Raw genomic sequence first — 22,201 nt, 5'->3', positions numbered from 1 at the left:
AATAGATAAAAACCGAAAAGAATGCGCAATAAGCGACCGACACACAATGGAACGCGTCAATCGGAGAAGTCAGACAAAATTTGGAAACTTTAAAAGCTCGTAACTCCATTATTACAAAGCGTAGAGGTCTTAAAAATGATCCCATTGGTTTTCCGTGAAATTTACTTTAGTTAACACCCCTCAAACTTTAAAATTTCATAAAATAAACATCTACATTTGCAGTTATCGTCAAAAAGAACATGGCCGATTTTTCACATCGACTCGATCCACAGTGCGACACTGACATCGGGGACCATCTTGGGAACGACGAAAAAAAGCAGAAAACGCAACCGGGCCAGTGGCGTGGCGTGCTTTGCGATATATCGATCAGTCTTCCATTTAAACCTATAGAAAAAAATCGATAAAGAGGGTGTTCGCAACGAACACCTTAATAATCGATTCTTCACCACTGCTTTAAATGGGGAACTATCGATAATCGATCATTCTCGCCGCGCCACCGAACACTCAGGGCCCAGGGAGCAAGGAATGATACACGGAGTGAATACTCAAGAGTGTAGCAAAAGAAACGACCAGCCTATCGATTATCGAATCGATATTGAAGGACCTCGATCGATATAAAGCATTGCTAACATAGGGAGTTATCGATCAGGATCATTCGATATCGATTCAAGAATCGACCCGCAGGAGCAGGAGCTGGAGGAAGGGCCGGCCGGTGAAGTAAAAACGTGGAATTGATAAGAGTATTGTGTTTACGGGAGCGGGCCCCGTCCATGGTCCACGGTATAATGCACGAGTGTATTGACAGGAGGAGTATAATAGAGGTAATTTCAAGGTTTAAAACGATGCTGCGGGCTGGGATAAGTGCCCGCCGACGATTCGACGTCCACGCAGACGAACAGACGAACTGGACGCCGACAAGACGCAACGCACCGCGCAGTGGACACCAATGTGTGTTCCTGATCATCCCGCGGGAACTTTGAGCTTTATTGAGCTTTCAGAATGAAAAAATGAAGGACGTATGGTAAGGAAGGGAATTGCTTGTGCTACTGTGATTATTATGAATATTAAATTAATTAATTTATAAATTACAAAATTTGATCGAAATACTTGCTGAAGATCATCCCTTGGGAACTTTGAGCTTTATGGAGCTTTCAGAATGAAAAAAATGGCGGACGTGTAGTAAGGAAGGGAATTGCTTGCGCTACTATGATTATTATGAATATTAAATTGATTAATTTAAAAATTACAAAATTTAATAGAAATACTCCCTCAAGATCATCCCTTGGTAATGACTTCCCTTGGTACTGATTCGATTCCTCAGGGTTTCTCCTCATTCATGCACATCCGCTACCCAAGATGTAGCTTGAGACGCTAGATTTTGGATTTTATCTCCATGTGTAAGAAGGGAAAAAGGGTGAGAATCCTCATTTAAAACTACTTCCTCCTCGCGATAGATAGTAAAAGAGGGATCCATGTTCTAGGCGTGGGAGGCGGGATCAGAGAGGGCACCGCATCGTCAAGGCGATTGAAAAATCACTTATTTGACACTTGGGGTGCTCACTGCTCACACACAAACTGTAAATTCTGCTCATGTATTCGGGTCTATCTCGTTCCTATCATAGTGCATGGCCCAACTGTCTCTAGAGCTTTTCTTAATTAGTGTTTGGAGATGGACTCCAGAAGTATCCGATTTTTGACCGTTTTGACTCGTAATTTTGTGAACTGTGCGTCGGTGAGTCGTGATTTCGCCGGCCGGCCGGCCGGACCAAACTACACCCAACCGGCATGAGCTGCGCTGCTGAAAGCCAAAGTTGCAGCGTGCGGATACTGCGAAAGACCATTCGGGAAAATTGTAGGGAAGTTGTAGCTTAGTTGCAACAAGATTTATGCAAAATATAGATTTGGAAGCTCAAAAGATTGTAACTTAACGGGAAGAAGCTTTTTTACCTTCTGGTTACTCACGCGTTTCGAGTTGAGGAGTTTCGAAGAGGTCCAAGTATTAGTGAGAATCCACATTTTCAGTATTTTTTTCATGGTTCCTCAGTTTATGTGACCTCACACCCCTCCTCCTACACTAATGGACAGTCACATTCTAAATATTTGATTCGGAAATACTTTGAGGTAACTCTGAGAGTAAACGAAAAGACAAAATGATAGCAGGAAAATTGCGACGAATTCAATATTCTTTTTTATGTCTCCATTCATTGGAGCGGTAATTTAAATAAAAAAGAGGCAGTTAGAGCGGAATCGTGGATCGGACGGAAATAACCAAGTTCTATCCTACCCACAGATCTACAAGTGTGCACCGCGTACTTGCATTTTATTTATTTATATCCACTTTGAAGTATGTTGAAGGGCTGTCAGGATGATTTCTCCGCATTCCCCACCACTGCCGCCCCCCTCCCTCCCTGGAAGAGGCTCCTAACGAGCCCATGCACCATTCCGCTCTCGATGCAAGACATCAAATTGATAACGCGATCGAGACCGACGCGGAAAGGAAGCTGCGCCGTTGCCAATCTTCTCACAAAAAATACATACCCCCTCCCCCTTTTCAGTGACTGCTCTAGCGGCAATGACTTTACAAAAGAAATCGTTAAAAATCTTGGAAAAATTGTCGAAATGTTCGTTGTAAGAAATCCTTTATGGGTATTTTTTAGTGAAATTTCAGAGAAATAAAGTTTGAAGAAAAAAACTTCTGAAAACATTAACGGTATTTTTTCAAACCTGCATTTTTTTAAAAAAAGATGTTAAAAAACTTAAAAACCTTGTCTTTTTTTAAACATAAGAAATTTTTACAAAATCTGGGAAATAAGTGTCTTACTGCTTGTTTTAGAAAACCTTTTTTTGGACAATTTTTTAAAGTAAAATTAAACTTTTCGTGAAATCTAGGTAAAAAAGTTTTTTTTTTAAAAAAAAATGGCCACATTTTCAAGAGTTTAAAAAAAAATGTATAATGTTCAATTTTGAAAAACTACAATTAATATGTTACGAGTTTTTCGGAATATTTTTTTTTTTTTTTCAAATTTTATCTTCCCCACATTAAACTTAAAAAAATACCCAAAAATGGTTTCCCAAAACGAACATTCAACAATTTTCTCAGATGATTTCTGTTTTAAAGCAAGAGACAACATCGGTCTCTCATCAGGAAATGAGCTCCTGAAAATCAGGGAACGCATCCAATACATATAAATTTAAATTTGCGCCACTAAAAGATGAAAAAAATATGTGTCCATGCCGAAAACTCCTCAGAATTACACAGTTTTCCCCAAGAAAATCCCTGGTAAGTGGGAGACAACTTCAATCTCCCATCAGGGAATAAGCAGAGCATGGTCAAAAGTTCCAGACACCAGGGATCATTCAGCCCGTTTCAACAACAGTTCCTCATTTTGTTGCCTCTCTAGCGTAAGGCCGTATTTCGACTTCCACATGAGCCCCAGAAAACATGGATTTATATGCAAAACAGGGCTCACGTGGAAAACGAGATACGCCCTCACGCCAGGAGCGCGACGATTTTTGTGTCTTTCTCCCGATTTTTGGCAACGGTGGATACGGGATCCATCCGGGATCCGCGATCGTCGGGAAAGGGGTGCAGTCTTGGGGCCCCAGACTTGGAAGCCCTTGGAGTGCAACCACGTGAGGTCGGCTCTCCCGGGGGAGGAGGGGGGAGGATGATGGGAGGCGGGGCGGGAGTGCCGGGGAGGGAAAGACAAGAATAAACAAACATGCATATCCGATGTCACACGGGCCGCTGTCCTCGCGAAGATGTCGCCTCTCCGGCCGCGGCCCGGGATCGCTGGAGCGTGCTCCTGCGCGGATATTGGGTGCACCTGGAGTCGAGAGCCCCGGACGAAGCGAAAGTTTTCGCGTTCGCTGTTGGGATGCTCGGTTCGAGGAGATTTGTGTCATTTACAATGAAATAAAAATAAAATGCCTTATAGACATACCTACCGTCCGTTCTGGGCTCAGAGGCCGAAAGTTACGGGTGCTGAAGCCGTAGCTTCGATTGCTCCGGGGGCAACGCCCGGAACTTTCGGCCTCTGAGCCCGTAACGCGGACGGTTGAAAAAATGCTGATGAACCTCAAAAACACATTTTCTGTACTAAAATGGATTTTCTATTTTTTCCAAGTTTAGCACTTTTCGAAACAAACGATTCTATTTCAAGGATTGCAAACGCTAGACGTGATAATTAATGGGGGGGGGGGGGGTGAAAAACACGTACATTTTACAATTCGTTCAGTGACATTGGATTCTATTTTAAATAAGTATAAGTCTTTTGTCCGAAAAAAATGTTTGTAACTCCAAGGAACAAAAAAAAATTATGACAACACTTAAATCCTTCTAATCCAAGCTAATCAGATACATGAAAGTGTTTTATTGGATGAAAAAACGGTCCGACAAGTTCAATTAGGTTCATTCAAATTAGACTTATCGTAGACTTCGACAACATTATCATCGCCAGCGAGCGATGAGGGGGAAAATAACCTTCGTGAGTTCACTTAAAAAAGAAGAAATTAAATTGTACAATTGCAGTGAGGTTACCGAATCTCATTAGATGGAGGAAGATGAATGACCTCTATGTCCGGCGCGGCACCGGCTATCTAATAGCGGAGAGATAAAAGTTAAAAGCTCGCGGTTGACAATAAAACGCAATCATGCTTACTGCTGCAGCGCGAATTTTAGCCTATGGCAATGGTTTAAGGGGCCACTTATCTGATCAGGCCTAGTTTCAGCACTCCACAGTTGTAGACGCATTCATGACACCGTGTGTTGCTACAATTATAAGCCTCTCTATTTAGTTTCATATGGTTCGAGGAGCCTCTGTCAGAATTATCTGAAACTAGATACTGTAATACCCCGGTATCCGCGAGGGTCGCGTTCCGCGAAAACCCCGCGGATACCGAATTCGCGGATACGGGGGTACTGGCCTTATGGAAAATTAAGGGTTAGGGGACATGTCAAATGAAAAATGCTTACATTCACCTATGGTGTGCGGAAGAAAGTCACTAGAGTTGGCTGTTTCATTTTACGCCGTAGATCTTTTTGTATTTCAATGTGTGGAAGAAGTAGACTGCTGAGGCCTCGTTGGAAATTGAGTGGCCTTTCCATGTGCGGATCGATAGGAAGTGCTTCTTCACCAACGTTTTGGACGATGTCAAACCAACCCAGTTGCAAGAAAACAAATGAATTTGAATGATTTAAAATAAAATAATTAAGTAAGGTTAGGAACAGGAAAAATTTACCAATTGCTGCTTAACTTCCATGACAGCCTTCCCACAGTCATTTCATTCATGATTAAGCGAGTCACGGAGTCGCGGATACCGGGGTAATGCCGCAAAAATTCGATCGCGTATAAGTGAATCCGCGGATGGTGAGGTCGCGGACAGTACTTTGTCGGAGACAATGATAACGACGATCTGTTACACCAGTTTAATCATCGTAATTAAAAGGAACATATTATCTTGAGATCTCATAACTCAGTTTCAAAATTTTAGGAGAGAGAGGGCCAAAAAGTATAATTTTTCAGTGTCATTGAAAACTCATCAGGGGACGTCCAGATTGTCGATAATAAAGCAAGACATTCTGCATGCAGAACGTAAATTAAGGTTGCACCAATCTTTAGGCATTGCACCACGCCGCGCAGACCGCACCATGTTTAGCGCAATGCGTGAAGTATTCCGACAATCTTGTAGGCGCCGCACCATGTTTAGCGCAATGCGTGAAGTATTCCGAAAATCTTGTAGGCGCTATGCATTTCTCGCTGACTGCACTGTGTTTGGCGCAATGCGTGAAGTATTCATGCATTCTTGAAGGCGCTATCCGTTTCACGCTGACCGCCGCAGTGACCGCACTGTGTTTGATGCGAAGTATTCGTGCAGTCTTGTAGGCGCTAATATGTGTTACATGCCGACCGCCGCGCCGCGCCGAGGGCCTCTCCTTTTCATCTCAAGTCCTCGTTATCATTTCTCTCTAAGTCGCGCCGTTCCAGGCCAAATTGCGTGTTTGGTTTCTCTCTTAACTCGACCAATTAAAGATGCTGTCTTTTGTATCACTGAAAGACTACAAAATTAGAAATTACTATACTATCAGGAAATGAGAGATTTTGTTGCCTTTTCTCGTTTGTAACTGTATGATTCACTTTACATTGAAAAAAAACCTCCGGCCGTGAAAGCCGTGCTTACGGGCTATATAGACATATCGTCCACGTTCCGGGCTCAGAGGCCGAAAGTTCCGGGCGCAGCACCCGGAGAAATCAAAGCTGCAGCTCCAGCACCCGGAAGTTTCGGCCTCTGAGCTCGGACCGGTCGATACGTCTAAATAGCCAGTGACTTTTTTGATCAGCGTAAAAGTATCATGTCGTGTCAGTGTCGACGTGTGGTATCACGGAAAATTGAAGGCAGTTTTCCCCGCAAGCTTAGCGTTCAAGCTCGCACTGACTCAACTTCTGGGGCGCAGCGCTGCATGGCATTGACAATGAGCCGATGACATTGCACTTGAGGCATCGAAGTTCACCGCCTCGGTGCGGCGGGGTCGGCGGCGCACAGTGGATCGAGTCAATTGGAGAGGCCGGTCATGAAATGTTTCACTAAAACTGCGAATTTTGATGTTTATTTCGTCGCTATTTAAGTTTCAAGGGGTGTTTTTAGAAGGAAATTTTACGAGAACACCAATGGAACCACTTTTAAAACCTCAAAATTTTGTATGAACGGTGTTATGAGCTTTTAAAGTTTCCAATCTTCATCCGACCTCTCCCATTAACTCGATCCACTGTGCGGCGGCGGTGGATCGAAGCTCCGGAGATCGCGGAAGCGGGGTTCGGCGCGGAAGATTCGAAATTCTCCTCACGCAACGGCACGCCGGGGAACGCCGCGGCGGCCCCCGTCACGCCGAACAATGGGTGAATAACAGTAGATGGAACGCCGGAGCATCGGGGCGCATTTGAATCATTCATCACGTCACGGTATCATGACGCCAAGGAGCCCGTGCCTCTCAATGCACAACTGACTTTTGATGGAAGTCCAGGAAACGTAGGAAAATGGAGGGTTGTAATGTGACTTCATTTTTCGCACTGAAAAAAAATCTCGGTGTATTTACTAAGAAAAGGGTAAAATTACCAAGAATTCAGGGTTCTATTTGATCCCAGTTTTTTCTCGGTAAAATTACCATTTATGAAATTGGTAATTTTACCGAGAAATCTCGGTAAAATTATTGAACTTTCTCGGTAATTTTACTGGACCCTAGAAAAAACGCCGATATTTTTTATTGACTGTGGTAGAATTACCGAGATAAAATGACAAAGTTACCGGGAATTGTTTTTCAATAAAAGTGGTATTCTTACCTGAAAAAAACAGTAAAAATACCGGTTTTTAGGTAAGCTTACCAGTCTGTCTAGGTAAAATTACCAATAATTGGCAAAAAAAGTGAGATAGTAAGGGCACCAACGGACCTTGGTAAAAACGCCGAGAATTTTTTTTCAGAGCGCGAGTTATCTGATAAAGGACCGTTCAAATACTACGTAACACACTTAGGGAGGAGGGGGAGCTTTGAGTCAGCGTTATGGTGCGGTACAAGGGGGAAGGGGGTCAAGCCCTGCGTTACGTAATAAATCCGAGCTGTTGTGGGGGGGGGGGGGTTGAACAAAATGTGCAAAAAATTTAAAATCCCGTCCTGCCCGAATGAATCTTTACGGCGCATGAGACCCAGCTGTTTATGAAATTTACGAAGCTATGAAATGTTCGATAAATGAAGCAATCATCTCAGGGGTGGGATATGCAACCCGCGCTAAAAAAGCAAACATTTTGTATTCTTTCATTTTAACACCGGATTTTGATATCTTTTTCTTGTAAGGGAAACATGAGTGATAAACGCAAGTCAAACAATGCCTCTGAGCAATTTTGCCTATAAAATGAATAATAACACGAAAGGGAATCATTATTTTCGTTCAAAATCTGTACCAGGGACCATGAAGTCATCTCAATTATTGACCTAAAGCGTGACTGACTAACTTTTAATAAAAAAAACGCTGCCAAGTGGATTGATAATTTTTCATCGTATCGCTTTACTTTTAAAATTAAGTAATTTTGATCTGAACCGACAGCACTGTTTTCACTTATATTTTAATCACAGACCTTGATAATGAGCCCGCAGAATTGGAACCAATACGGCGGGGGAAAAAACTTGATAGATTGTTACAAGACGAACTCATGCGTCGCTTACAACGATTGGCCCTGTGACCCCCCCCCCCCCCCCGGTCTCGCGTCGATATGTGTAGCTTCGGCTCAATGAGTCTTTAGTGATGGTAGGTTCAAAAACTGAAATTTAAGTCTAGGGGTCGTGTTAAGGGAGGTTTAAAGGACCCCTGTGTCAAGGACAATTGTTACCATCCAAGTGTAAAATTCAGCAGTATTTTGTAGGAAATGGGTCCGCGAAAGGGATTACAGTGATTCGCTACTCCAAAAAGTACAAAATCTGGAGGAAAAAATTATTTGATTTGGACAAAATTTAAGAAAGATGCGAACCTACATCCAAAATTTTAAGAAACTTAAAAAAAGACTTCGTCGTTTTTAGTAGCGGCATGGTTTACATACCTTTTGTTAATTTCTACGCAAAAATATACTCAAGATTTAAGGTGGAATTTCAGTCATTGCGCAATGCATTCCGAGTACGATCGATGTATTTCAATTTTTAACCTCTCGGTGCACTATTCTGGGAAAACTTTTTCAGTCTGTAGCTAAATCACTGAGGAATTTTCGTGCCGAAAATCATCTTTCAAAGTCTTAAAATAAAGTCAAAAGTGCTGCTTTCAATATATTAACCATCAGCACCCATGCATTGAAATCGGTTGCCAGGTAGAAACAGCACTCCCAATTTCATTTTAAGATTTCAGAAGATGATTTTCAGCACGAGTATTCCTGAAAGATTGATCTAGAGTCTGAAATTTCGATTTCCCAAAAATGATCCACCGAATGGCTAGAATCGAAAATATATTGATCATACCCATAATGGAGAATTTGCATGCACATTTTTTGTTGCCTCGTCTGAAAGTGTTTAAAGAGCTGATTTCGCAGTGTTTTTTATAATTTTTTTTTTGATATGAGAAATAGTATGAAAATAGATTTAAAAGTGAGAAAATGCACCGCCTAGTGACGTCATCTGGCGGCATTTCCCATTTAAGCACATGTATTTTAGCAGATTTGATCATTTTGTCATACATTCTCCAATAATTGTTCAATTCATGAACCAAGGGCATCCTCGTGTTCAGCATTCACTCAGTAGTTTCCACTTAAACACGAAATATCAAATTTCAGATATCTGCAAATTCTCTATTCGTTGCGGAAAAACTGAAGATCCTTCTTAAAATCAGGTTCTTGCTTCGGTCGAATGTACACCAACCAAACCTCGCGAATATGCGGTCAGGGCACCTCTGCAATATTTTCGCCGGTCGCATCACGCTTTATTATCTCGTTATTTAAGACCAGCGTCGTTCATCATACCAGGATAACTGTTGTACAACCAAGTAGTAAATTATCGAATACCAGTCCTTTGCGGTCATAAAATCAGTGTATTCTGGAAGTCTGGAGCGCGAGAGCAATAAATTTCCTTTGAGGAAATTTTACTGGGAAAAGAGTGGACGAGTACTAGCCCTTGTACCTGCCTCGCCTTCATTCCTACTCATCGTAAAATATGACCCTTGTGGGGCGGAGAATTGAATTATCCGTTCCGAAATCTGGTTTGATGGGTCGACACGCTGCCCGTCCGTGAGGAATTTTCTGGATGATTCAGTATACGAACGCGTCGTCATAACTGCCGTGCTACGGAAGACAGCAGTGACTGCACTTCTGTACGAGCCATAGTTAGCACATGCTATTATTTGCCTCGAGGCTCATCCCAGAATGAACTTATTGGTAGTTCCCGAAATACGGTAGATAGGACGAGATCTTAGATAATTCAGTCAGAGGCATAAGTCATTTGTTTCTTTTTTCACTGTTGCAGTTTGGTCGAATTGAGTCGTACCTAAATATTACGGCTGTGTTGTGTAGCGTTCTGCCGTGCTCAGGAAGAACGCCGTATGACCTTTCAGACGTTGCCAAATTGCCGCAGGTAAAATGTTTAATTTCGAGGAGAAATATGAATAGTTATATTGAAATTTTAAGATAATTTAGGTCTGATAGCGGAAAAAATTCTTCAAAAAATTCGAGGGAAACTTTTGCAAGAACAAAGTTCCCTAGAAATTCATATTTTATGCAAGGAAATTTAGCATAAGTAACGGCAACTTACGAGAAACCCCACAGTTAGTCCATCATATTCTTCCTTAGTCTATAAGAACCACCCATCTCAACCAGTAATATCGTACCATACTTCCTATGTCCTCTTTGTCTCGGGCTGGTTATTGATATTGAATAACGAAGAATACAAAGGAAAAATGTATTGATCCTATTGGCTGAAACGGATGGTTCTTATAGACTAAAAGGGAAAACGATAGACTAAGATCTCTCGTGGGTTTTCATTAGTTAGTCTATTACATACTTCCTTTGTCTATTGCAACCACCCGGTCGCTCACCTATAGAACGACTCCATTTCCCTTTAGTCTTTTCTGTCTTAATCGCTTTCTCTACAAACTCCAATAATCAGCGCGCAGGATAGAGATAGTTCCTTATTACATAAATACGAGTCGGAAGTCTGGCAATGTAGCATTTAGAAATGGAAAGTCAGCGAGAGAGGATCCATTCCCGCGATTAAAATCATCGGAAGTCAGTGGGGCGCGACATCTGCTAAGCGTCTATTAATAAGAAGCACTCTAAGTATACTAAGTAGTCGAAGCCCATGAGCCGGAACGCTGGCTCTGACTCACGAGGGAAATGAAAAGCTTCGTTTGAGTCAGCTTGAAGCACGCTTTCCGCGGGCTGACTCAAACGCGATGACAGCCCCGCTTCCTCTCGCGATAACCTATACGTCTTCGCGGTTTTTGTTTTTACCTAAAAGTATCATAACAAACCGTGCGGTACTTTACAGTGCTGCCATTTCTCGGCATTTACTCCGAATTTCAGAAATTTTCGATTTTTTCGGAACTCTCTCGGAACGATATATATTTCCGGAATTTTTCTCACATTTTGGAAGTTCTCGGATTACCCCCTTTTCCTTACTGTTTTCAGCTAATGCCAAATTTAATTTGGTACCAAACGTGCGGTACTTTACAGTGCTGCCATTTCTCGGCATTTACTCGGAATTTTAGAAATTTTCGATGCCTTCGGAACTTCCTCGGAACAATACATATTTCCGGAATTTTTCTCATATTTTGGCAGTTCTCCGACTTCCCCCCCACCCCCCTTTCATAATAGTGTTCTGCTGTTGCAAAATCTAATCAGGCAATTTAATTTTTTACATAAAAACGGTTGTGCAGATAATTGTGTAAATTTCAGTGAATTATCTGCATATTACCTAGCAAATTCTTTAAATTTTTCGAAGGAATCCGCACAAAGTTATTTCGCAGAAAATTGAATTGTTCAGTTAAATTTGGCAGTAGCTGATGTGACTTTGTTCCTTCCTGCCAAACGCGGTCCATTTAAGCGTTGCACCTTGGATCGAGTCAATGCGACTGGTCGGACATGACATTTTTGACTAAAACTGCATATTTTGATGTTTATTTCATCACATTTTAAATCTTAAGGGGTGTTTCTGAGAGAAAATTTTACGAGGAAACCAATGGAACCTCTTTTAGGACCTCACCGTTTTGTATAAACGGAGTTATAAGCGTATAAAGTTTCCAAATTTTGTCCGAACTTTCCTGATGACTCGATCCATTGTGCGTTGGTCCGATAGCCGGAGTAACTGCCTAAAAACGACTAATCTTTAGAAGCAGTGGCGTGGCGTGAATTGCGATGTATCGATTGTTATGCCATTTAAACCTATGGTAAAGAATCGATTATTAAGGTGTTCGCTGCGAACACCCTTTTTATCGGTCCTTTTCCAAAGGTTTAAATGGCATAACAATCGATATATCGCAAAGCGCGCCACGCCACTGTCTTTAAGAGAAAATAAAAATCTGGAAAAATTTCGGAATCCCGGATTCCTCGGTTGAACCAGACCGGCAGCACTGACGGTAAAAGTAGATGAACCATATCCACTCCCCGATAAGCTTGCTTCCCGTAATGCTCTTTCCTTCTCGTTCCCCGCAGAGCTTCAGGGCGAGGTCGACAAATATTGCCGCCGTTATTAATGACACTTGAATTTACTGGATCCAATTTCGTGCGAATCCGTGTAGGAATTTCGATAAGTATCAATATTGAGCACTTAAGTGCTCACTTAGAAGTCGTGTGAAAGCAGTTCTCTTTGTTTTTAAAAAGCGACTCGCGTAAACAGATCATGTTTGCAATTCGCTCTCGATTCGTAGAAACGATGCTGTTGCGTCTTCATTCAAGAAGTATACTGCCGTGCTATGGAAAAACGCCGTATAAACCTATAGGCGTTGCCAAATTTCCTTTGATGAAACACGAATTTCCTGGTAAACTTATGAATATTTTCCTTCCGATTTTCAGGTAATTTTGTCGGAGATTTTATCGCAGGAAATTTGAAAACTCTCGAATTTTCATACGACGTTCTTCCTCAGCTCGGCAGTATCAGAGTCAAGATCTGGCCAGAACCGTTACAGTAACAGAATGGCATAATCAAATGTCGTAAAGAAAATTGCCCGTTATGGAAGCTCGATATGAGGGTCGGTTTATTGATAAGATGATTTAGAGTCTGATAATGGATAAATCGTAATATTTTCGCGGGTTTTTTGTACTATTAGACACGTGGACTCGATTAAACATAAAATAAACACGTCATATTTAGAAAATAATTAGTTAGGAGTAATTTTGAGCATAACTAGCTGCACATCCCTTTTGGAAAAAAAATCGAGATTTAAGAACAAATATTTTATTTGTGGAGAAGGGTATTGACAATCACCTCTAAAATTGAGGAATTTATGAAACAATAAAACTCCAAACCTATTTTTCTCGGTTTAAACATATTGGGACTTAGTTATTATTTCATCATATTCGATCCATGCAGAGTGATTTTGATTAATGTCAAGAGAAGTATCCGTAAATCGAGGAAAATCCAAAAATTGCGTGACAAATGGCAAGATTTTTTATTATTATCTCGATATTATTGTCTCACTTCTTATTCTCAGTTTGAACACCAATATATAACACAACGCTGCAAGCGTATCAAAGCTATAGACGAAAGGTCTATAAAATAATCGCACATTTATTAATATAGTATCACAATAGTGACAGTCCAGAAAACGTGTTCCTTTGTCCTTATTTTTACGAGAAGGAATGCATCTATAACGGCTGCACCGGAGGGAAACGAGAGTATAAAAATTTTCTGATCTGACATCGCATCACGGTTATAATCGAAAGAATATATTTCAGTTATGGTTCATCGTTCCTCAGAACGTCGTCTACGTGATAGTGAAGTGCAATAAAAAACGCAGCACGCCATGCAGTCAAATGAGACCGAAAACCCTTCGTATTTTCATTCGCTCACTCACGTTTTGTGCTCCCGTTTTCAGCCGAAAAAGGTAAAAAAATTGTGTAATGGGGGGAGAGAGGGTCAAATTTTTAAAGCACTTCCAAGAATAATCAAATATGGCTCAAAATTGACCAAAATTTCTCTGAGAAAAGTTTAAGTGTCAAATGTAGAGGGCCAACTATTTCTCTCCTATGGGGCGTGCCAGCGTGCCTCCGCGGGTCGTTTCACGGGATTTGTCCCAGGGAAAAATCCCACTTACAAAGTCGAGAAAAATATTGAATCAATTAATATTTTTTCCAGTAACAAGTATGGTCCTTCTACCCCTTGGACCGACTGAGAGAGGAAGAGGAAGTGACAGCGAACGATACGATATTTTGTTGGCTACTCCACTGTTCATGTTTGTTCAGTTAGAATTAGGTGTCTAATTGTCAATCGTGTTCAATTATTATTTTAATCCCGGTTGAACACACGATTTTTACTAACTTATCAAGAATTACAACGGGAGGGGGGGATGAAGGTGGGAGGTAAACTATTCCTGAAAATCATGAAGGATTACATTTTTTGGGACAATTTTCCAATCATGCGGGCGGGTTCAAACCCTCTGCCCCCCCCCCCTCTCCCACGGCTACGCTACTGCAAAGGGGTTTAATTCACCACGAGGCGTTTCTTTCCCTTTTTTTAAGTTGGCAACATGCGATGCGTCATGAGTCGCTTGGGTCGGGAGTCGTAAAGCTTAATTGCTTAAATTGTTACCTTTGCGCATACCGTTGGATGTCTCACTCGACGGCCGTCTCGAACCGACAATAATTGAGGGAGAGGGGGGGGGGGCAAAAAGGGGGAAAAAGGAGGGAGGAACGAATCCCGCAACTCTGATTGTGAATCCTGTCAGTGAAGCGGTAAGTGTAGGATTGCTGCTCTACATGAGCGTCATCGCGACGGTGAGAGGAAGAAAGTTCTGCTGGGTAATTAAGAAACGGTATGCAGAATTTTGATGGAGGTGCGCTGGAGCGCTTAAATTCACAAAAGCATGAGTGGACTTTCTTTCTCACACCTTTAACTTTGGACGGGGAGGGTGCTCGGCTGTGGAATTTTTGCAACCGTGACGAGCGTACATACATCAGACATGTAGAGCATACATCATGTCTAATTAGCTCTTGTGAATGATTTTTTTTTTTTTTGGGGGGGGGGGGAAGGCAGAATTTTGTTGAATTCTCACCTCGTATTATCGCCTCTCTGGCGTAACTGCGTGTCGCTATTTCCACATGATTCCCAGAGAGGATAGAATTTTACGGGAATCATGGCTTACGTAGCAATTGAGATACGCCCTTTTTCGTCGTTTCTATCGAAGTTTTGATTATTCGAAACCACGGCATTTTCGCGAGCATCCGAAAGCAATGCTATTGTACGTTTCTCTGCCAAAATATTCAGAGTGCTCGGGCGAAAATTTAAAGAAAATTGTAGAACATAGTGTCTATGAAAACTGTCTTATTTATTCACCACTATCGAACTGCGAAAAGATCGAGTATTTCGATGGATAAAGTGCGAGACCACGTATCTTCATGCGGTATTTCTGAATTTCCACTCCTTTAATTTTTCCGCGGAGAAACAAGCCAACTCATAGGTAAAAAAATTCATGGCAGTTTTCAAAAAAATTACGTTGACTAGTTTTCCAAAAAAAAATTTAAAAAAAGTATGCCAGGGAATTAGATAATGGAGTAAACTGAGTTATGTGGTTTCGCACTTCGGCCATCGACACGCCACCTGTTGGAACGATCCGAAGATCGTCCTCATGGTTCAAATGTTTTCCACCGAAATAATAGTGAAGTTGATTTAACATTCTGGATGTAAGCAATGTGTGCATGTGCAGGAACAGCAATCAGTTGTGCATCTTGGCATTGCTAAAGTAACTGCTACAGCGGGTATTTTAGCATTTCATAAGGTCTCGCACACTTTTATTACATTTAGAATGTTAAATCAACTTCACTCTTTTTCCGGTGTTTTTTTTTTTTTTTTTTTTTTTTTTTTTTTTTTTTTTTTAATTTCTGTCAAAATATTGCCTTGGTATCGTTCCCATTCATAGTGCGATACTTGAAAATAAAACGACTCAGTGTAAAAACTCATTTTTACACATAACACTGATTTTTCTCGTAGTATTTCACATTGCATGGACGCATGGAAAGAGTACCGGTAAAGAGCATGACTCTATCAAGGCACGGCTGGAATCGTGAACTCATGGGTTTCTCTGCTTTCATGCTCTGATAGCCTCCAGTCGAATCATGTCTCGTTGGTTCATTCTCTCCCGTGGCCCGTTGCATCCTCAATCCCTCACCTGCCTCTTTATCACAGGCCGCACAGCAGCACCCGAGGTGATATCTGATGAGACTGCCTCTCCTTAATCATGTGTCAATAGAACACAATGTTATCCGATCTACGTTGTCGGCTCGAGGATTGGTCGGTGACCTAATCGACATCCTTGTCGCGACTCACGAGGAAGAAACGAAACTTGCTCCTACAATTTCACCACTCTGTATAGCTTTGGAGTGGAACTTTAAATCAAACTGAAAACATGCCACAAAAGTCGCCATTTCTCTCTCCTGCGGGCTGAACTTTGAAATCGATGGACAAAGCTATAGACAAAGAGGACAACAGGAATTAGGAGGGATCCTATTGGTGAAAGCGGGTGGCTGCAATCGACAAAGAAAGTAGGTAATAGACTAACAAACGGCAACCCACGAGATACGTCTGTAGTTAGCCAAGTCCATAATTTTCTTCCTTAGTCTATAAGAACCACCCATTTCAACCAATAGGAACGCTCCATACTCCATATGTCTTCTTTGTCTATCGCTTATGCTATTACTTTCAACAATCAGCCTGATGAAAAAAAAACACCCGGTTCGAAATCGATCCGACTTTTGTAAACGTACTGGATAGAATCGTTTTCTTAGTCGCTCCATTAACGCCTTTTTGCCACAAGGAGGCTCATTGAGTCAATACTGTGAATAAAAATTTACCGTATCGGTAATAAAACACCAACCAACGTATCTTGTTTTCAGAGCTCTGTATCATCCCTTCGTAGTTTATTTTTTAAAAAGGGACTGCTAAAAATTTTTGGGCGAAATTTCCAAGATAATTTTTGAATGTACGAAGGAAAATCGCACGGAATTGTTTGCAAAGTTAGTGACAATGCCCTTTTCAAAAAAGCAAAAAAGACCCCCGCAACGTCGCGAACCGAGATACTTGGTTTGTGAATTTCACCTAATAATAAACGTTCTATCTAACATTGATTTTAAAACATAGCATTTTTCAAAAAGAATAAAAATGTATATGTCTTGATATGGGTGCTCCGTGAGCAATTTTGAAAACCAGCTCGAACGACGACACCAAAAAAAAGCAAAATATAAACCTTCCGGCAACTCTGGAGACCGCTGGTAATTACTCTCTCTTTTCTTTCCTCGACCTCTGTCCTGGTCCTCGGTTCCCAAGAAAGATTTTATAATTCCTACTTTTTTGTCTCCTCGTCATTTTTACCGGAGCAAATTGCCTTTTTCTTCCGCGAATGCCGCGGTGTAAAGTTCGAGGTAGCGATGCAAGCACCGTAATTACACCTTCGGAGGTAATTCGTCTTCGGAGCTGCAGTTCGTCGCTCCTCCGGTGTAAGGACGCATCCTCATTCCTACGTGAGTCTTGAGATTCGTATAGCCCCATGCTTTTCAGGGTTCACGTAGGAATAGAGATACGACCTTTTGCGGAGGAGTCTGTCGTCGAGTCTCCACTTTCGCGTCCCAAACTCCTCTTGACGTTGCCGCACAATTTTTTCTGCTCGTCGATAAAATGTATTTTAAAAAAAATTGTTTGATCAGTCACGAAGTTCACGACGATCGACCGGGAATATGCCAAGAGGTGATAGGTAAATCCCTGAGAAAAAGTCAGAGCAGGAGGTCAAAGATATCGCAACATTACTCAATTCAGTGTTTAAAACCAACACTATGTACAGTTCAGCCGTGCTAAGGAAGAACGCCGTATGAGCCTTCAGGCGTTGCCAAATCTCCGTTGAGAAATCTCGAATTTTCGGGAAGATTTGTTATCTTTTGTCCTCCAGTTGTTTTAAGAATTTTGTTCGTGATTTGATCTAAAGTTTCTGAAAATTGTAAGGAAATTAATATGCATGACCATCTTCAGAAATCATTATTTCCTGAAAGGCAAACTGGCAACATTCTAATGCTCATACGGCGTTTTTCTTTAGCACGGCAGAGCTTCAAACTCCGACTTTTCCCTGCAGGCTTATTATTAAACTTGATAGGCAGAAAGATTGTGAAAAATCGACATAAAAGTGGTAAAAGACCACTGCATTTCATGAAATCTTACGATATTCCTATGAGTATATTTTGTCCGGACTCTTTTTTCCTGACTTTCTCACGTCTCCTATTCTGTATAGCAACCTTGCTTGCTTTGAAAAAAGTTATATTCAACCAGGAACTTTTAAACTTTGCAGCCAAATCAGGCGTTTCTCTATCTAGATAATTTTAATGTAGGCCAACGCAGCTTCCTAAAAAATCGTGTACTGACTCGAAGTCATGGGAAAACTCTGCCGCATCTTTCGGTTCCCAAAAATACAGGTAAGGAGGTTATACATACATCGTGAGGATAACGAGTCTCTAAAACTTGCCTCGGCGGCTGAGTTACAACTCGCGTATTTACACCAAAAACTGGAACCGAAAACCAATCAAATCGTCTTAATGATCCGCAAGAACACGCCCCCCAAGCGCTACTAACTGCTGACCCTTTCACAGTGTTGCCGACTCTTTATCGGCTTCATGTGAACCAGTGGCGTGGCGTGCTTTGCGATATATCGATTGATCTGCCTTTAAAACCTACGGAAACTGATCGGTAAACAGGGTGTTCGCGACGAATACCTTAATAATCGATTCTTTACGATGTTTTCGAATGAGGAAATGTCGATGGTCGATCATTCACGCCTCATCGCCACTGATGTGAACGAATGCTTACACGAATTTTATGTACGAAGAATGTAGAATGTATGAGTTGTTGACACAATTTATTGTGAGTTTCTCGAGACACGAATTCTCGAAGAGATAACTATTGCTGCATGGGGGTATTCTTTGGCCTACCTCGAAAAATGAAGGCGATAAAAGGACGTACAGAACCTCTAGACATCGATATCCATGTCAATGGGTACGGCTCCTCTTAAAGTTTTTAGTCAAAAACCGCCACTGACTTTGGAAGAAAAACCACGAAATTTTCCCGTTTAAAAGATAAAAGTATGACAAGGAGTTTACAACCTTGCAATCGGTATAGTTTGTTTGTTTTTTTTTTTTTTTTTTTTTTTTTTTTACCACGGACGTTTCTTATGAATCTAGAATTTTCCTTCAGATTATCGTAATATCCAAATTTATTCTTCCTAGTTCAGAGCGTGCACTAGTTTCAAAATTTGTGATTCTTATAGCAAGTTCTCAATTTTCCCGGCCACAAAATTCTAGCTGGGTAAAAAATGTAGGTCTCAAAATTGACGCAAACTGTGTTCTTCATGCATCGATATGATGTCCAGTTGGGCAACATTTGCGAGCAGAAGAGGCGTAAGATTACACTCCAGATACATAAGATCAATTAGGGCCGAACATTGAGGCCAAATCATCATCATCAGACCTTCATTTGCTTACGCGCATAAATGATAGGAAATTCAGGAAAATTCCCTAAAATTGACAACGACGGAGGTAGAGTTTGCTTATAAATAAAAGTAATTTTACCTCAATTTAAAGAAAATATTTTCCACCGCTTTTTCAGTGAATTCCCCCAAATGTTAAGGTGCTTTTGATCAAAATCGCGTCAATTGAATTCTCCGATGTGATATTCACAAAGCTCCCAGAAAATTCGTGTTTTATCAAAGGAAATCTGACAACGTCGTGAGGCCCAAGTGGCGTTCTTTCTCAGCGCGGCAGGATTGCAATTTTTCATGAAAAACCTTGAAATTTCATGTGAAATATTTCAAGAGATTTCATAAAAACATGAAAGATATTGAAAATTATATTTCGAAATCAAATGCAAAGTTAAATAAAAGGCACAAGGTTTTTGCTTTTTGGTATTTTTTAGTGCGTGTAGCATACCCAGCCCCTGAAAAAATGTGCAACTCCGCAGCGCAGGAGTTCCGTAATCAACTGAAGAGGAAACTATGTTGTAGCATACTGCACAATTTTTCTAACACTTTATCGGCACTTTGATCACTTTTTTCTTTACAAATTAATTTTTTTTTCACAAACCGATTATACTTAATATAATCGGTTGATAAGTTTAATCGGTTTTTGAATTTTTTTTAATTTGTATAGAATAAGGAGGAAACGGCAACACCGCGCTCCGGAGCAGGACTCTGGATCCGATCGGTGTAATTGCAGAAGCCGGAATGGGAGCTGCGTAACGGGACCGGCCACAATTAAAGGGGGGACCGGGGGGAGGGGGGGGTGAAGCCCTGAAAGTGATCGCGGCGTGAAAGCAGAGCGAAAGAGTTACAGGGTCACGAAAACGGGCCCGGGACCCGGGCCTATTGAAACGCCATCAAGGCATCAAGGCCGACGGACAAAAAAAAGCGTCGAATACAAAGAAAGTTGAGGGGAAAAGTGTCCAGTGCATCGGGACCCACAGCGCGGTTGCCGCGGAGACGGCGAGGAAAATTAACCGGGAGTTCCGGCTGGGAAACCTGTGGGAAAGTGTCTGGGGACTCATATGAGAGAGAACATGCACTGAGAAAATAACTCCGGCCGTGGAAGCCGTACTTACGGGCTAGCTATATTGGACTGCATTTTGCAATTTGGACCTATAAATTCTGGCTCATCTGAAAAAACACTTATGTGCATAGGGAAACTAATGGCACATACGTTGTTTTAAACCGGGCCTGAATTTATAGTTCCTAATTGCAAAATGCAGTCCTATTCATATACTGTCCGCGTTCCGGGCCTTGCACCCGGAGCAATCGAAGCTACAGCTCCAACATCCGGATGTTTCGGCCTCTGAGCCCGGAACGGACGGTATGTCCATATAGCCCGTAAATGTGTTTCCATTAATGGTAAAAACGATCGATTTCTGGGGTGAATTTAAGGCTTTCGTTCAAATGCGGCGTAAACGAAACCATATCAAGGTGCGACAATCCTCGACTGAAAGTCATACCATGAGTTAAAAGGTCGTTTTGGCAACAAAGCGTTGCGAAGTTTACATGTTTACCATTGAAAAATGCCAATATTTTGATGTTCCTCGGTTGAAAAAAACAAAGGAGAGGGGAATAACCGAAAATAAGGACCGTTTTTAAGCCCATCATTAAGGAATTCTTAAATCTAAATTTTTTTGCTCATTGAAGGTCTATATTTTAAGGAATGCATCATAATTTGGTCATGGTCGGCCACGGGTCTAATACTGGCCTAAACATGGGTCTGAGGGGCCTGTGGTCGAATGTCGAAAAAGTTGCATTTCGCCAAAATCGGCCTTCAGACTCATATTGAGGACGGTAATAGGCTCAAAGAGAGGCCGAAAATGACCAAATATTATGCATTCCTTAAAATATAGACTTCAATGAGTAAAACTCGTAGAGTGGAGGGAATTCAGGGTGGGCCCAAAAATGGCCCGGATCGATACCCCTTCTTTAAAGTTGATCCCATTTTATTTTCTGAGGCACAGTATATCATTAATCGATGTTACTGTCACTTTCATTTCCATCCTGGGGAATCAATCGGGCTTTACTGATTTTAGCCCGTGCTATCGGAGAGTGAGCTGTCCGCATTTCCCTGTGTTTTTCGTTGATAAGAGATATCGCACAGTGAATCCCGCTTGGAACTAGCACTGCCGCCGCCGATCATCGCCGTCTCAAAACCTGGTTTTGAGTTGCGGTGCTACCTTGCAAGCGGAAAACATCTATCCTCTCCTGCATTAATTATCCTGTCGGAAAATTCTGGGAGCATTGTTTCAGCTGAACCCTCTAAATTCAGAGTGGAAACCTCACTAATTTAAATTTTCGATCCGCTATCCTCCCCTCCCCCCAACAACTCTGTATTTAAATTTACAAATTATAATGAGGAAGTAAGAAGTGACAGGTTTCCCACCGAAGGCCTACGAATATATGCTAACTAATTAGAAGACAAGAAAACAAAAGTAATGAAAGAAAGGTGGATAAACGGTATTTCCTTAAAGTCGTGCTCACTGGCGATACGGTCAAAATATCGAAATTAGTCCGACGATTGTAATTTTCAATATGTAAAATAAGCAAAAGAGTGGCCAAATTTAAATTTTGTAGCTGTTTAATTATTTCGTCTCGTGCAGACCGTTGTACGTTCCTATCGACTACTTCCTTAACCAAGAAAATTTCCACTTTTTTTAAAAGCTCCAGAAGAAACATTTTGAACTTGCAGCCGAATGCTGCGATATTAACTGATGAGCTTAAACACGAATTGCATTGCTTATTGCAGAGAGCCGAAGCAATCGTCTCTTTTACCACTTTTTTTCTGAAAATATGAAATAACTAGGTGGCTCTGCACCCTGGCCGCTACGCGGCCCAACTCCCGGAGGGCTGCGCGCCCCCAAAGGCTCCATCTTCACCAAGAAAAAAAATTGGTAGAATTTTCCATTCCTTCGCGCTGTACTTCACACAGCGTCAGTTCAGAGCCAATTCTGCCAGAAAAAAGTTAA

At 41.5% G+C, this 22,201-nt stretch overlaps 1 protein-coding gene across 2 annotated transcripts in view; it reads right to left on the bottom strand.

Moving 5' to 3' along the window:
- LOC109032688 (tubulin beta-1 chain) overlaps positions 1 to 22,201 on the bottom strand; it is a 72,902-nt gene that overhangs the window by 49,508 nt on the left and 1,193 nt on the right. The window lies entirely within an intron of this gene.

Source organism: Bemisia tabaci, chromosome 7, assembly GCF_918797505.1.
Source record: "Bemisia tabaci chromosome 7, PGI_BMITA_v3".
NCBI lineage: Eukaryota > Metazoa > Arthropoda > Insecta > Hemiptera > Aleyrodidae > Bemisia > Bemisia tabaci.
Note: the sequence above shows the minus strand (reverse complement) of the source record. Positions and strands in the feature narration are given on the sequence as shown.